This window comes from Sminthopsis crassicaudata, chromosome 1, assembly GCF_048593235.1.
Source record: "Sminthopsis crassicaudata isolate SCR6 chromosome 1, ASM4859323v1, whole genome shotgun sequence".
NCBI classification, from domain to species: Eukaryota; Metazoa; Chordata; class Mammalia; order Dasyuromorphia; family Dasyuridae; genus Sminthopsis; species Sminthopsis crassicaudata.
The window spans coordinates 721,227,647-721,245,320 of record NC_133617.1 but is presented as its reverse complement, the minus strand read 5'-3'; the positions used below and the strand labels follow the sequence as shown (position 1 = coordinate 721,245,320).

General features: G+C 33.2%; 1 protein-coding gene across 2 annotated transcripts in view; it reads left to right on the top strand.

Moving 5' to 3' along the window:
- The window catches only part of PPP4R2 (protein phosphatase 4 regulatory subunit 2), a 51,421-nt gene that overhangs the window by 19,793 nt on the left and 13,954 nt on the right, over positions 1-17,674 (top strand). The gene's annotated exons all lie outside the window — the stretch shown is intronic.

Here is a 17,674-nt window from a genome sequence, read left to right as displayed (position 1 = left end):
AACCATTCATTGCCAACTTGTGACACTGTATGCTTTGTCTTAGATATGTGTTCCAGAAGATAACAAACCTGCTTCAGTAGGCATTTGCCAGCCTTTTCTACTTTAATTTTTCCTCTCTTTCTTCCCTTCCCCCGACCTTTAAAAAACTTCCTTCGTTCACAGCTCATTGCTAAAATCATTTTGATTTTTCCCCTTGAGCCTTTTTATGACTTGAAGGGGTCCTTGTGATTATGATGGCTATTGTGAATTTTTCACATTTTGAACCACTCTCCCACAACTTGTTACTTATTCAGTAATATATTATTACTTGGAACATTGGAGCCCACTTTTTCCTGAAATTTTGTTTACTCTTCTGAAAAAAGAGCCTCTTTTTTTCTTACGATAAATTTCCAAAAGTTTAATGGTCCTATGATTTCTTTTTTCAAAAGTAGATTTTTACTGTTACTTTTTATTACCTAGATTTTTTCCCTATTGCTCCTAATCTTCCCAGTGACCCTTCTAATAGAAATTTTTATTTTAAAGGAAAAAAAGGAAACACTTCTGCAAACCTGATCAGTACATAAGGCAAAAACAAAACATAAACCATTTTTATGTTATATGCAATGTTCTGAGGATTTCCCCCTGACTTTACAAAGTAGTGTGGTGAATAACCTCATATATCTTTTTTGTGATCAGGCTTGTACTCTGTATTTATTAGTATTAATTTTTTATTATTTTGTGTTTCTTCATATTGTTTTTGTATTAAAGTCATTGTTAACTCTGCTTGTTTCACTTTTCATTAGTTTATGTATCTAAATTCTTTCCAGGTTTCTTCATATTCATCATGTTCCTTATTTTAAACTTCCTTGTTTATTTTTGGGTGAGGGAATTGGGGTTTAGTGATTTGCCCAGTGTCACATAGCTAGTAAAGATTAAGTATCTGAGGTCAGATTTGAATTCAGTTCCTGAGGGCCAGTCCTCTATCCAGGGTGCCATCCAGCTACCCCTCCTTATTTTTTTTTTAAATCCTTTCTAGCATTCCATCTGCCCACATGAGGCAAAAATACATGGAGCAAAATTTTCTTTTGCCTCTTCAGGTCCTTTTTCCTTTTCTTTTCCGAAGAAAGATATTCTTTCTCTGATAATGTAGACAATAAAAATACTGTTAAAACCTTCTTGTGGTAGAGAGATTCTCTTAATTTCTCAGTACCTATTGTCTGCTATATAGTAGGGATTTTTAAAATGGCACTTGTTTTATTGTGTCTTCTTGTTAACATTGTTACTGTCATCATCAATTTTTTTTTTTTTAAGCTCCAGTGTTTCCCAGTAGCTTTTAGAACAAAATATAAACTCTCTTCTTGGACGCTTAAAGCTTGTCATGTTCTGTCTCCAGCCTTTACAGAGTATCATGTTTTTCTGAGTCTCCTGGTATCCTAAGTAAAGTGGCTTTTTTGCTGTTCTCCTCTGACATTGTTTTTTATCTCTATCCCTTTTTACAGGTTCTTCCCTATTCTTGGAATGTACCACTTTGCAGAAAGTTCAAGCCTCCTATAATTAGTCTTCAGTTATCCTAATCCTTTTCCAATTGCCTGTTTCCTCTGTCTCCAACAAAATGTCTGTCTAGTTTGTATTTTATATTTGTTAGTATTATCTCCATTGAAATGTAGGCTCATTATGACTAAGAAGTTTTTTTTTTTCTTTGTGTTTAGTGATGGGCTCTTTTGAACTTAAATTCAAATGTTTTTTGAATGAAAGGATTCAAGACTTCTTCATAACTCATTTTTTGTGGCTGCTTAATCCATTACACGAATATGCTGCTGCTGCTGCTACTAATAATAATATCTAGCATTTATATAGAACTTTTTGCTTTACAAAGTATACATTGTCTTTCTCCAATTGATGGATGTATTTTATTTCCAACTTTTTATGTCACAAATAATTGTTTCTATAAATACATTTTCTTGTTGTCAATGACTGACCTTTGGATATAGACCTCTAGTGGGAATTGTAGGTCAAGGAATATGAATGATTTATTAAATTTATTGTATGAGTCTAATTTTTCTTAATTTTTTTTTTTTTTTAAGGGATAGGGGAGGTCCACTATCTTAATTACTGGATGTCAAACTTTGATAAAAAAAAAAATTTCTTTTTTGGTAACTTATTGTGGTCCATATTTTTTTCTAATTCATATCTGTTGATGGCATGTACTTTGATTTTACTTGTACAAAAAAGCTTTCTCACATTATTAGATGTATCTTTTGTTTTGTCTATCCTTTGGTAATGAATTCATCCCTATCTGTAATTATGTTGTATATGTGCATTTCATTCTAGTGTCATTGAACTTTTTTATGATGTTGCTTTGGATAAATTAATGATTTAGACTTTGTTGTGAAATAAGGTAAGAGATGTTTCTCAAAACCAATTTTTCTATAAACTGATCTTCAGGTTGTTTTTTTTTTTTTTTTTTTTTTTTTTTTAAGTTGAATGAGTCTCTTGCCCTTTCAGTGGTTTATTTTCAGTGGACATTAGATTGCAGAGCACAGTTGTTTATAGCTTTTACTCACTTGTCTTACTCTACTTGGAGAATCTTTTTTGCTTTTTGTAAAATTTTAGTTTTGAGAATACTGTTTCAAGTTTAAGATCTGGTAATACCAAATTTTTCTTCCTATTAAAAATATTTAAATTACTAAATGTATAATTAAAAATGTTTTTCATCTTTTTACTTTAGAAATAGTACTTGAAGCTGTGAAGTGAATTTATGTTGTGTAGTGACTAGTTTTGGAGGATTATTATCTTTAGTGGTAATATAATTAGGTAGTTAAGTTGCTATTTTTAAAAATACTTCAAGGGTCTAGTAATCTCAGCTCTGAGCTTTGTGCAAGTCCTACAAGAACCAGAGTATTGGCATATACTTTAACCCACATTTTTATTGAATTACTAGGCATTAAAATAGGCCTTCATTGAAGAAAGATTGTGCGTAAAGATAAGAATTTTTTTTATGTCTTTCATATTAAAGTTAAATGCAAATATTAACAATATTTATGTCTTCAGGTGATATTCTTTGCTTTCTAGCTTTTAAAGTCAGATATGACTTAACAAATATCTAGAAATAACTACAAATAAATCTTCTATTAGTGAATAAACTATGCTTTTGTATCATTTTAATTTTTTATCATTCCTTTCTCCACACAGTGACAAGTTGCTAGGATAATTTCTGAACTTTTCTTAAACAGACAAGGAGAGATAATCTGTATAATTCTATATACCCATAAGTGTTTTATTCTGTGAGGTTAAGAACAAGCAACTTGTAAGTTGTTTGAAAGATGTTTGCAAGATCACAGAGGTTCTGAGAATAATCTAGAAAAATAAAAACGTTTTCAAATGTCAGAGGGGAAGGAAGGAGGGCCAAGGGATAGATGCCTATGATTTCACTGATATCTACAAGTGAAGCTATGAAATTACAACTCTACTGTCTTAGGAAAAATGCTTGAGACACTGAGAAATTAAATGATTTGCCTAGGTCCCAAGTTACTGTCTGCATTCTGGTTACTGGTTCAACTTGTCTTCACACCTACCCATTTTTCTTGCCCCAGAGTTTTCCTTTCCCCTTTCATACCTTGCTAGGCCAGAGACCTTGAACCCATGAGTAATGGATAATTGATCCCATTGTTTGGATGAGATAGACACAAAACAAAGCCAGTAAGTTGGGGAAAGTGCCACCAGGCTCACCATCATGTTGCCTGCTAACTTTGGAGACTCTCAACCCTATCATCTGATATACAGATCAGTTTTAGGTCCCTACAAATGACTTTTCTTTTGTGTTGTTCCCCTTCATTAGTGTGAGACACAATTCTTGAGAACAAGAATTAAATGAAGTCTTCTATTTGTGTGCCCAGGGCTTTTAGAACATGTTAAACTTTTAATGAAATATATTTTGTGCTAAGCTGTAAACATACTTTCTCATTCATATATGCTAGATTGTCTTTCATAGTTATTACTCTAAATGCTTTGCAAATATTTTGCAATCAAAAGTTTAGTGTTTAATTTTATTACTAAGAAAAATTATGAAAATACATATTCTAAATCAATGTTTTTAAAGAATCATTGGTATTCAAACTTTTAATTGATAGTGGAATCCTTCAATCCTTTAAACTGCCAAAAGCTTATAATAAAGCCCTCTAAAATTTGTTAATTAAAAATAATTTAGAAAAATTAGCAGTCAACAGAAAATTCATTAAAAAACCCCTCTAGCACCTTGGGTTTTTTAGGATCTCTTGCAGCACAGTATGAGAAACGATAATCCAAAGATTTTTAAAAACTATTTTATGGGAGATTTCTTTGGCTATATATGGCTATATTAGAGCCATAATATATGGTTATATTTTAAAAAAGTTTTAAATAGCTTTTTATTTACAAGATATGCATGGGTAATTTTTCAACTTTTCCCCTCCTTCCCACCCCCTCCCCCAGATGGCAGGTTGACCAATACATGTTAAATATGCTAAATTATAAGTTAAATACAATATATGTATACATATCCATACAGTTATTTTGCAGTACAAAAAGAATCAAACTTTGAAATAATGTATAATTAGCCTGTGAAGGAAATCCAAAATGCAGGTGGATAAAAACAGAGGGATTGGGAATTCTATGCAGTGGTTCATAGTCATCTTCCAGAGTTCTTTTGCTGGGTGTAGCTGGTTCAATTCATTACTGCTATATTGGAACTGATATGGTTCACCTCATTGTTCAGAATTGATCATCATATAGTATTGTTGTTGACGTGTCCTGCTCATTTCGCTCCACATCAGTTCATGTAAGTCCCTCCAGGCCTTTCTGAAATCATCCTGCTGTAGAAAAGTGTTTCCTAATATTATGTAAACTTAAAGACATTTTATTTCTGAATTAAGTTCTCTTCTATTTCCATTCAATATCTCACACTAATAATGTAGTACATCCAATCCTAATAACAATTTTTTTTTTTGGACATAATCGGCATTAAATGACTTGCCCAGGGTCACACAGCTAATAAAATATCTTAAAGCCATATTTGAGCTCATGAAGATGAGTTTTCTTGACTCCAGACCTGGTATTTTATCCACTGTAGCTAGCTGCCCTACTTTTAGAAAAGAGGGTTGAGAAATAAGTGCTTGATCTATGGATTATATAACAATATGTGCACTATAAATGAAATAATGGAAACATGTCATTACGTGTATTTGTGACTCTTAATTTGGTCAGTTTATTTCTAACAAGCAATTTTTGTGATTGTACAGCACCTAATTTTAATTTTTGTGTTGACATAGATTTATTTTTCTTTTCTTAACTGTCCTGACACTTGACCAGTTTTCCATTCATACTTTTTTTTTCTTTTAATTTTTTTCTGAGGCAATTGGGGTCAAAGTGACTTGCCCAGGGTCACACAGCTAGGGTGTGTTAAGTGTCTGAGACTTGATTTGAACTCAGATCTTCCTGACTTCAGGGCTGGTGCTCCACCTAGTTACCTCATCCATTCATACTTTTCATAGAGCTTTCTTTCCAGTAGGAAAGTTTTTGAAAATCATGATACTTAGTCATTGTGCTTAATTAAGGAAAGGTTTTAGAGAAGGCACTTCTTTTAGTCTGATGATTTTTATCATGGACTTAAAGGTGAACTTCACCTTTTTTTTCCCCTAGAATGTGATAAAAAAAATTATGTATCCATATGAATATTATGTTCATATTGTGTTTTTTAGCACTTGGTGTATTCAGAGCACTGCTAGGAAACAAGGGATGTATAAAAATTGGAGTTTATATGCATCTTAGATTAGATACTACATTGTTAACTTAGTTAAAATGAAACAGTTGAAAATTTAGGCACTTAAAAATACTCTTGCAAAAAGTTTATGATTTAAAATAATCCTATAATCGTGACTTCTTTTGTAAAAAGGAAAACCTTCAAATTGGATAATTTGCTTTGTTTGAAGACTGTTTTACCTATGTTCACCCTATTTATGCATCTCCAAATATAGCCATTATTTTTATTTAACCATGTTCATCAAGGATTTTACATACAAGGATCATTCATCATCATTTGTCATTCTCCTCACTCTACTCTCATCCTAGAGACTATCTACTACTACATAAGCTGACTGATGCCTTTATTCATCTCTTCTGAAAAATGGAAAATTCTGTGCACAAAAAATTTCATTTAAAGTGTCCCAACTTTTGATGGTAAAATTTGATGTGAAACATACATAAACTCATTTTTAAAGACTATTTAAGTTGGTTATCATTTTTAAAAAAAATTATTTAAATATCTTAATATGCCTTGTCTCTCTTCTCTGGTGATCTGGAGGGACCAAACACTAAACTAAATTCCTTTCAAAATCTTCCTTTATAGGATTCATAACCTTCAGAGTAACTACTTTGTTGTCAGCAGCTGTCCCATGCTTTGACTCCATGAAATTCATTTTGTGTTATAATCTGAAAAGGAAGCATTTACTATTTCTACCTTTCTTCATTTGATTGTGAGGTTTTTATGCCCTAATACATGATCAGTTTTTGTATAGGTGCCATGTACTGCTTAGAAAAAGATATATTCCTTTCTATCCTTATTCATTTTTCTCCAGAGGTGATTATATTTTAAGTTTTCTAAGATTTTTTAAACTTTCCTACTTTCTTGTTTAACTTGTGGTTAGATTAATCTAATTCTGAAAGGAGGAGATTTAGATCCCTCACTAGTATGGTTTTGCTGTCTACTTCCTGTAACTGGCTTAGCTTCTTTAAGAATTTGGATGCTGTACCACTTGGAGCATATACATTTGGTATCAATACCACTTCAGGGACTCTTTAACAAGATGTAATTTCCTTCCTTATCTCTTAGATCTGTTTTTGCTTTTGCTTTATTTGAGAATTGCCTCCTGCTTTTTTTTCTTCAGCTGAAAGAAGCTGCTCCTTTTTATCTTTTACCCTTACTCTATATATCTTTTGGTTTCATATGTTTCTTGTAAACAGTATATTGTAGGATTCTGTGTTTTAATCCACTCTGCTATTTTCATTTCATGGGAGAGTCCCATCCACTTTCACAATTATTATGATTACTAGTTAAAAATTTCTCTCTATCCTATATTCTCCCATTTACACTTTTTTCCTCTTTTTTCACCCTGTTCCTCTATAGTAGTGTTTTGTTTTTGACGCATCCCTCCCTCAACTTGCCCTCTCTTCTGTCACCCTTCCTCTTTCTCTTAGTGTTTTTTTTTTATCTCCCTTCTATCGAGGTTCCCCCTCTTTCCCTCCACCCCTTCCCCTAGATGGCAGGCATTCCCATACATATTAAATATTTTATAGTATATCCTAGGCACAATATATATGTGCAGAACCGAATTTTGTTGTTGTTGTTGTAAAGGAAGAATTGTATTTGGAAAATAATCTGGGAAGAAAACAAAAAAAAATGCTCACAGTTTGCACTCATTTCCCAGTGTTCCTTTTGTGGGTGTAGCTGATTCTGTCCATCATTGATCAACTGGAATTGGATTATCTCTTCTCTCTGTTGAAGATATCCACTTCCATCAGAATACAACCTCATACAGTATCATTGTTGAAGTGTACAATGATCTCCTGGTTCTGCTCATTTCACTCAGCATCAGTTGATGTAAGTCCCTCCAAGCCTCTCTGTACCTCTTGTTGGTCATTTCTTACAGAACAATAATATTCCATAACCTTCATATACCATAATTTACCCAACCATTCTCCAATTGTTGGACATCCATTCATCTTCCAGTTTCTAGCCACTATGAAAAGAGCTGCCACAAACATTTTGGCACATACAGGTCCCTTTCCCCTCTTTAGTATTTCTTTGGGATATAAGCCCAGTAGTAACACTGCTGGATCAAAGGGTATGCACAGTTTGATAACTTTTTGGGCATAATTCCAGATTGCTCTTCAGAATGGTTGGATTCTTTCACAACTCCACCAACAATGTATTAGTGTCCCAGTTTTCTCACATCCCCTCCAACATTCATCATTATTTGTTCCTGTCATCTTAGCCAATCTGACAGGTGTGTAATGATACCTCAGAGTTGTCTTAATTTGCATTTCTCTGATCAGTAGTGATTTGGAACACTCTTTCATATGAGTGGATATAGTTTCAATTTCATTATCTGAGAATTGTCTGTTCATATCCTTTGACCATTTATCAATTTCTTATAAATTAGGATCAATTCTCTATATATTTTGGAAATGAGACCTTTATCAGAACCTTTAACTATAAAAATATTTTCCCAATTTGTTACTTCTTGTTTGCATTAGTATTGTTTGTACAGAAACTTTTTAGTTTGATGTAATCAAAATCTTCTATTTTGTGATCGATAATGATCTCTAGTTCTCCTCTAGTCATAAATTCCTTTGAATTTCTTCATTTAGCTTTTATATTTTTATATTTATATTTGTATTTATATTTTTATATTTATATTTGTATTTATGTATTGTATATTTATATTTTTATATTTATATTTGTTTTTCTGTTTGATTAATTTCATTTCATGGGTTTTTTTTTTTTTTTCATTTGGCTAGTTTTATTTTTTTAAGGAATTGTTTTCTTCAATTTTTGTCCTTTCTTTTCTAAGCTTTTGACTTTTTCTTGTACACCTTTTGTTTTCTTTCCTCAACTTTTCTTCTGCCTCTCTTATTTGCTTTTGAAAATCCTTTGAGTGCTTCCAAGAATTCTCTTTGGGCTTGAGACCAATCATATTACCCTTTCAGATTTCCTATGTGGGCATTTTGTTCTCTAATGGGTTGGTGTTTTTGGTCTGCCCTGTCATCATAGTAGCTTTCTATAGTTAAGATTCTTTTCTGGGTTTTGTTACTTTTTTTTTTTTTTTTCCTCTTTTATGACTTTTTATGGTTGAGCTCTGCTCCTGGGATAAAGGGGGCACTGTCCCAAGCTTCCTGTGCAACTCTGAGCCTTGGCTTTGAGCATAGAGGCATTACCTTGTGTTTGGTGTCTTGCTCACAGTAGGGGATAGCCCTATCTACTTTCTCAAGGCAATAGCCTGGTTTCCTGATCTAGCAATTTGCCTTTTGCACTGGACTGGTGACTGCTGCACTGGTCTAATCTGTTCTGCTACTGAGACAGGACTTGGGGTCTCAGTTGCTGATCTGCTGTGATTAAGATCCTCTCACTGGTTTTCCTGGATATCTTCTGAGCTGAGCTGAACACCCCTTTTATTCTAATGAGACTGACATTTCTTGAAGTCCTTCCAATCGGTCTTGAGCTGGAGAATGGATTCTTCTCTATCACACTGTTCAGAGAGTTGGTTTCATGTGGTTTTTAAGGGAAACTAGTAAAGCTTGAGCAGTTTCCTGGCTTCACTCTCTAGAGTTGGTTATCTTACAAGGATGAAATTCTAGTGTGATTATTTATGCTTCTTGTTTTTAGATTCTAATACACATAACATTCATAGACATTTTTACCACTGTGCAGATTTGTTACTCATGTTATTGGTAAATATTACTGGCATTAAGGCTAAAATCATACAAACAGGAAAAAAAATAAATTTACACTAATCTTGGGTATTTATGGAATTTCATTAAATATTTAACTTTTTATTTTAAAAGATGTGAATAATTGCTAAGATCCGAATCATCAAAAAGTTGTAAAACTTAAAAGCTTCTTCATTGGTTTTATTAAATGGTTTCTGTTAAAAACTTTTCCATACTACCAGTTGAAGCTGTACCTTCGAGATTTATTTATTTAACATGATATGTTTTCATATTGTTGTCAGTGCTGTTTATATACAACAAGTATGCTTATTGTATAGTGCTTGTCAAGAAATACTAGTGAGTTAGGAGAAGTTACACTTAATTTTTTAGGGTTTTTTTGAGTTCAAATACTTGGTTTCATCAGGGCAATATGTTTGCTAATCTAAGCACTTTTATTACTTAGGATAAGAACCATTATTTTCTTAACCTTTTGGCTCACTCTGTGGACAGTTTTATTTTTACAACCTATCTGCTTTGGACAAGCATGCAATAATAGTATTGCTGTCTGCTGGAAGTTGACAAATTTTAATTAGGATTTTAAAAAGCATCCTCATAGTGTTTATATAGTTTTTCACAGACTTTTATGGGTTATCTTCTAGGAAGAAAGATAAAATTTCAAGAACTTTGTTGTAGAAATGCTTGAAAAAGATACAAGTGAAGGATGGAAATTCTTTCTAATTTGGTCAGCAAAATAATCTGCATTTGAATTTGTAGAAGAAAACAAAATGTTAAATATCAGTACGTGCTGGAGTTTTTTCTGCAGTTTATTTTTATGAAAAAGGCAAATGACAAAAATTTTCATCATAGATTTATTTAACAACACACACACACCTTTCAGGACATAATTTAAATAGAGTGTATATTTTAGTTTATCTCCTTTGCCCTCTACACCTAACACTTTGGTTTTTTTGTGACTGACATCCTCTAAGGATAATTTTAAATCTGCACCTCCATCTGTAACTTGATCTCAGGTTCTGTATTTTAAAATGTCTTGAAATTCATCCTTGAAAACTCAGCAGCTTGAAGATACAGCTCATTGTTTAACTTGCCATCCTATTCTGTAGATGGACCTACAGCTTTGTGACCTGTGAAAAACTTCACCTTCCTCTGTAGGCAGTTGTTGTCCAATTCAGTATTTCTTTGTTCACTGTGATTTGTTCACTGAGATTTGTATTCCTTTCTTATCATTTCTGCAGTTGAAATAGTTTACTGGCAGTAATCTTCCCTCTTTCTTCCATTCATGTTGTTTCAATTTCTGTTTAGTGTTTAAATCCCTCTCCACTGACTTGTAGCCTATTTCCTAAATATTTGTATTTTCCATTTGCTTTTATATGGTTATGAATTATGGAACACTATAGTCTTCGAACAATCAAAATTAGAAGGGACCAAAAGGGAATGGAAAGATGCCTCTTGAGCATTGGGCTACACAACATGTTATCAGTGATGTATGCAAAAGAAATGTTCTAAGCATAGTTTCAAACATATTTAACAGTGTAAAGCAAAAATTTGCTCAGAATTCCACTGATTTACTGAATGCAGGAAAGATTTATTTTATATTCTTGAGGACTAGGTGCCTAGGTTAGTAGACATCTTTAGAGCAGTATACTGAAGAGCAAGTCCTTTCTCTTTCTTTCCCCACCTCCATTATTCATTAATTGGGTGTTAGAGATTGTGAATCTCCACCTTTCCATCCAGTCTCTGTCCCCAAGGAGCTTACCTTCTCAAGGAGAAAGATAACCAGGTAGGGCCAAAGTCCTAAAGATTCTTTTTCAAATCTCAGTGTACCATCTCTAATTACAAAAGCCCGTCCCTGACTCAAAGGAACTTAAGATTCTTATGGAGACAAAGTTCAAAGGGTTCCTGTTCAAATCTTAAAACCTCTATCCCTGATTATTTTTTGATGTCTTTGTGGGTTTCAATTTTCTAATTTGTGGAAACCAAATGCCCATCCACTTCTCACACCAGTACATATTGAGATAATCTTGATTGTTTTGAACCAGAAGGAGATCTGCAGAACATAAGGCTATTGTGCAGAATTATTAAGAGTTGTGAAGCATATCATTCTGGCACCACTTTCTTCTGGATACATATTTAATCCCCTCCACTATAACCCATATGTATTAAATTATTGTCCAGTCTCCCTACATAGTGCCTTTTCTGCAGGCATGTGTATTTTCATGCTTTGGCTCTCATTTCTTTCAATATCCAGCCTTTATTTTTTAAAGACACTTCTGAATCCCTGTGTCATTCATGGAATATTCAGTAGCCCACTTTTAGACAAGTGTCTGACTTCTATTGTATTATAAAATACCTTATTTCTAATTGTTTCAGTTTGTTTCTCTGTTTAATAAGTTATAAATTTGTTGGCAAATATGCATTTACTTAAGATAGTGCTAAGTAACAGCAGGTACTAATTAAATTGTGATTTTTGTCTTATAGATACTGTATAATAGAGATTCATGATTGGCAAGAAACATCTGTAAAATTAAGTGACTGAGGCTATATGATCCTCAAAGTTCCTTTCTGTTTTAAAATTCTGTATTCAAAATGACTGGGATACTATATATGATTAAAAACAAAAACCTTAAATTCTAAATTTATTGTAACCTGTCTATTACTAGAGTAGAAAAATAAAATCAGCTTCTCTTCTTTCTTAGTAGGTTGTTTGGGAACTGCTAAAAGACCATGATCACAAAGAAATGATTTGAGATGAGATTTCCCAGGCAGACCTTGGAAAGCCTATGTTTTACTCATACACTCAATTGTAAATAGTTTTTAAGGTACCTATTATCAGATAAAATGCAAATTATAATGTAATTGAAATATAATACAATAGAATCTAAACACCATTAATTTGTAAGATTGTTTCTTGTTTCTTGTTTCTATGGACAAATGCCTCTGGAGTTCTAAGGTTGAATGTCAGTATTTCCATTTGGACTTGAGAAACCATGTAGACCAAGGTTTCTTATGTTTTTTCTTATGTGACCCCATTTTGCCAAGAAATTTTTACATTACCCCAGATACATAGGTATATAAAATAGGTATACAAATCAAACATTTATTAATAATCAATTTTGTGACCTCTCACATTCAGGTAGGAGACCCCACATGGGGTCACGATCCATACTTTAAGAAGCTGAGGGCTAGCCCAGTATCTTTATAAACAAAGAACCTGAAGCCCTAAGAGGTTGTGACGTTAGCTTATATTTTCAAAATAGTAGCCAATACTTCTAGATTGAGGCTTAACTGCAAAATTGTATGCTCTTCTTACAGGTTCCCTTCATTCCCTTCTTACTTCTTACTCCACTTTGTTACCCTGGCACAAGAACTCTTATCTCTGTATCTTACTGACAAGTGGGAATGATGCTTCTCCCAGATAGTAGTACCTTTTGGTTAGGCTGTGAGAAAGGAAATCTTGAGGATTGGGATGGAGATATTGTGGAAAATCTGGTATTGAGCTGAAGGGAGAGAAGGATGCAGAATATGGTGGTAAAATGAAAGGAGGATGGGGACTCTGGAGATGAAAACCAGGGATAAGAATTCTGGGCAGTTATATATAATGAGTCACAAGGAGTTAAAACAGGTTGTTTGACCTTTTCCTTCCTTTTTTCCTTTCCTGTTTGCCTGGACAAGTTCTAGCTAGTAGAAAGTAAAGATAGGGGAAGGAAATAGCATTTGAAAAGGGTAAGCAAGAATATCAGAAAAGGACACTGGAGAGATTGGGAGTTTGAGTATAATAATTATAACGCCACCAACAGCTAATATGTATAGAGTATTTTAAGGTTTGCAAAATTCTTACATGTATTAGTTGATACAAGCCAGTCATAAAGTACAGTTCTCTTAATTCTAGCTGATACTGATATCACTTTAATAGGGATCTCTGTTTTTAAAACTGAGGTGAAAGACTTGAAAAACCATGGGTGGGGGGTGCCCAGGAGTGGAAGGGGAATGGTGTGTGAGTTGGCAGTGGTTGGTAGAGACTGCATTTAGAGTTAAGTTGGTTTAGAGAATTCTGTTAATATACCTCTTTGTAATTCGTTGTCTTGGTTGCTCATTGTCAAGAGGTTAATTGGCATCTGGGGAAATCAAACAAACTCTATATCACATTAGAATTGATAAGAGAGTTTTATTTCTAGGAAAGGAAAGGGATGTATCTGTTAAATGTTGGCTGTAATATGGGAGGAAAAGGGAGTTTGTAATTCATAAATCTGTTTAGTACTATTGGTTCATAAGGGATATTGTTAAATCAGTAATATAGGAGTGTTTTATTATTTTTCTGAGGCTGGGGTTAAGTGACTTGCCCAGGGTCACACAGCTAGGAAGTGTTGTGTCTGAGACCAGATTTGAACTTGGGTCCTCCTGAACTCAGGGCTGGTGCTCTATCCACTGCGCCACCTAGCTGCCCCTATTGATCGATCCATTTTTAGAAAATTTTCATTATAGTTGATAAGATATTTCTGGTTAATTTTTAAATAATTAGAATTTATGAAAATGTATTACATTTAATATATAAACTGTTAAGAAATGAGGAAGACCTATATTTAAATCTGATGACATTTATTGACTATGTGACAATAGCTAATTGAATTTCTGAATTTCAGGAAACTTTAAGAAACTATCATAGATTGACTTGTACCTTGCATCAGCAAAAAAAACCCAAAAATGCAGTCAAAAGATTTTATCTTTTGGAAAATTGATTTCTAAATAGAATTAGTTAAAATGAATCCAAGAATTAAAAAAAAAAAATAGGAGAAATGAATACTTTTTCATGTTAACTTTTATTATCCAGTGTTTTACATAATAGAAAACAGCTTTAAAAATTATCTGTAAAGAATTTTAAAATTTGTAATAATTTCCATTTATACTGTTTCATTATTGTTTTTGGGGGGCAAATTTTATTTCAGACTTAAATACAATATGAGAAAAGGAGAAAAAAAAATTGACACAGACTCCAAGAGAGGATTCAATATAAAACAAATTTCCATTTCAAGAAAACATATATAATATTATAAATTGTTGTTTTCAAAGCTGCCCAGTTCTTCGAGTTTCTTTTCTTCTCTGCTTTGCATCTTTTTTTTTAACTCCCTTCTTTCTGTCACCGCCCCAAAGAAGGCTACAATTAAGCATATATATTTTTGTGTGCGCTTATTATATATATATTTACAAACATGCATATACACTCATACATATATCTATATTTAAGGCCATATTGTGCTTTATTTCCTCCTATCATGTTTTCTTAGGATGGATTAGCATCTTCCTTCAAAGTCCAAGTCTTTTCATATTTTTCTAAATCAACCAGCTCATCATTTCCTCTACCATAACAATATTGCAACATCCTATCCAACATTGTCTGGGAGCATTTCCCCCTGAGTTTCTTCATTCCTTCTGTTCTTGGCTTGAATAGGTTTTTTTCCAGAAACTTTTAATTTAAAATAGTCAGAATTAATCATGTTTATACTTCAGTAATGCTCTTACCTTGTAATATAGTTTAAGTTCCAATCCATTCTTCAGAAATGTCAAACCAACTGACTCTCAATGCACAAATCCTATCATGTCAAAACCACATTTATTTAGGGCCTTCTGTTTGCTAAGGACTGTTGTGCAGTGCTGTGGTTACAAAAAGCTTCTTGCAGCTTTTGCCGATTACTCCTGAGAGTAATTTACTTAGAGAGGCCAAATAGAATAAGGGTTAATTAATCCCTTTTCTATATTATAGTTTTTCAGATTCTTGTATGCATCTACCTTGTTTCTTCTTAGACTTCTCTTAATACTTATTTAAGGCCTTTGACCATTCTGGATATCCTTCAGATTATCCTTTTCCTTCTTGTTGTCGTTTGTGCTCATAGAAGATCAAAATGATATGACATATAAGGGTCATGGCATAGTGTGGTCCTGATCAGACCAATATGAGTTTGGAAAACTCTACCACAGATTGATCACAAGCAGTCCCCAGTGCTCAGAACAAAACAGAATTCTAGATGTTGTACATAGTGAGACCAGATACCTCCCTATTTCTGAAGGCTTGCATTCTATGCAGTCCAAGCTTTTTTGTTTTCCATAATGCTATGGAGTCATTGATTTGCAAGGATCCTCCTCTCTCCTTCCTTCCCCTCCTTTCTTCTCTCCCCTTCTTTCCTCTCCTCTCTCTTTTTTTTTTTTTTTGTTGTTGTTGTTGTTGTTGTTAACATATTTCCTTCTTCCTGCCCTCCCACACCAGTGTTTTTAGATTTAACATTATATTACTTCCTATTACACACAATCCATTGCAGCTGATTTGGCCTATACCTAGTGCTTGGCATTTTACTTCCTGCTTCCACATAGCTTTGAGAGCTTTTAATCTTACTTCAACTTTAAATTCTAGGGACTCCACCTCCAAGAAGCCATTAACTCTTCAGTTAATGTTCTCTTTCCTTTAAATTGCCTTTTATTTATTTATTCATATAAATTGTTGCTTTGTTAGCCCTGGTAGAATGTAAACATTTAGTTAGAAGATTTTTGTATTCTCAATACCCATCATGATTTCTTGGATATAATAGATTGATTAATCAATGCTTTTTGTATGTTTATTTATCTTCCTGTCATTCACTTCACTCACTTTTTCTTCTTTCTCCTTATGTAAAACCTTGTCCAAGTTGAGAATAAACAGCATATTTTTCTTACTTCAGGCATCTGTGTGTGTTACTACTTTACTTGATTACTTGATCTTTACTTGATTTACTTGATTTTCATTACTACTCCTTTACTTGATTTTGATTTATTTTTCCAGCCTCTTACTTTCCCTATCAAGAATAGAGATTAGTGGAGTTAGAGATTTAAGGAGTGGCCCTTCATTTTAGAACTCAGTGACTTTTCTTTCTTTGCTTCATAAATCCAGCTGTGGAGTGTAAGTAAATGAGGAAATAAAAAGACATAGATATACATTTGCAAAGTGGAAAGATAATTGATAGACATAAAGTCTTTAAGCAATAAAAACATATCAAAATGTCAGACATAGGGAGTAGGGAGGAATAAATGTTAGTATAATAGTTTATCAGTGGCTTTCAAGTACAAGTTACATAACCTTTTAGGAAATAAATAGTATCCTTTTCCCTCAGAGAAAGTAAGCAGGGTAGTTTTTTGGAAGTTAAGAATCCAGCCTTCTTTTTGAGATAGGCTAAAATGAGTAAGATGAGTAACCTTACTTGATTTTTAAAGGAATTGAAATTTTGAACAGAAAATTTTCGTTCATGGAAGGCAGCCAAATGTACATTTTTAGGCCATTCTACTATCTCACATGTGCAAAGCCTGAGAAGTGAAGTGTCCTGCTGGAAGACACCTAGGTTCAGCATGACAGTATGGTTAAGGAGTCAGAGATACAAAAGAGAATTACTAAGGGAGGAAAAACTATTAGTTGCAGGAAACTACTGGCAATTATTGGTAACAATTTAAATTTTATATAGATCTTTAGTGCTGTAAAAAAAGATCCTAGATCATAATTACCATTGCTGACATTTATATAGTGCTTTATGATTATGAAATGGGTTTTCATGCAATATTTCATTTGATTCTGACAACTTAGGATAGGTTGTGGTATGCTATCTCTTGAAACAAATAACTCAAGAATTTTTTAAGAGCCTTTAGATTTTTGCAAGGAGAGGCATTAACTGCTGGAGGAATGAGGAGGAGGAAGTGGTAGTGGTTCTAACAAGTGAGAAAGGAGTTCTTGGGTCATCTACACATCCATTGGAATATGTAGAAACAGCAAGTAGAAAAGGAAACCAAGGGAGAAGTGGGCCAGCAAATAGGAAAAGGAAACCAAGTGAGAGTTGGGATTCCAAACCCATCTTCTATGCCTTTTCTAGTCAAGTGAGCTAATTATACTTTGAAGTTGAGGGTTGGGGAGAGCTAGCAGAGGAATCTGGGTGAGCTGACTTGATTAGCATTGTGCATTTTCAAGTTTAATATTATATGATATACTCATCATATAATACTTTTTTTAAAAAAGTAAAATGTTACATGAGGTAAAACTACATGACTAGTAAAGTGCAAGTGACACCATAATTTATAGAAGTCACATTTTGTCTTATGCATGAATTTTCAGAAACATTTGTTGAATAAAAGAAACATGCTTGTTTTATTGATAAACTAGTAATGAACCTGTCTGTTACTTTATGAACTATATAAATTACCA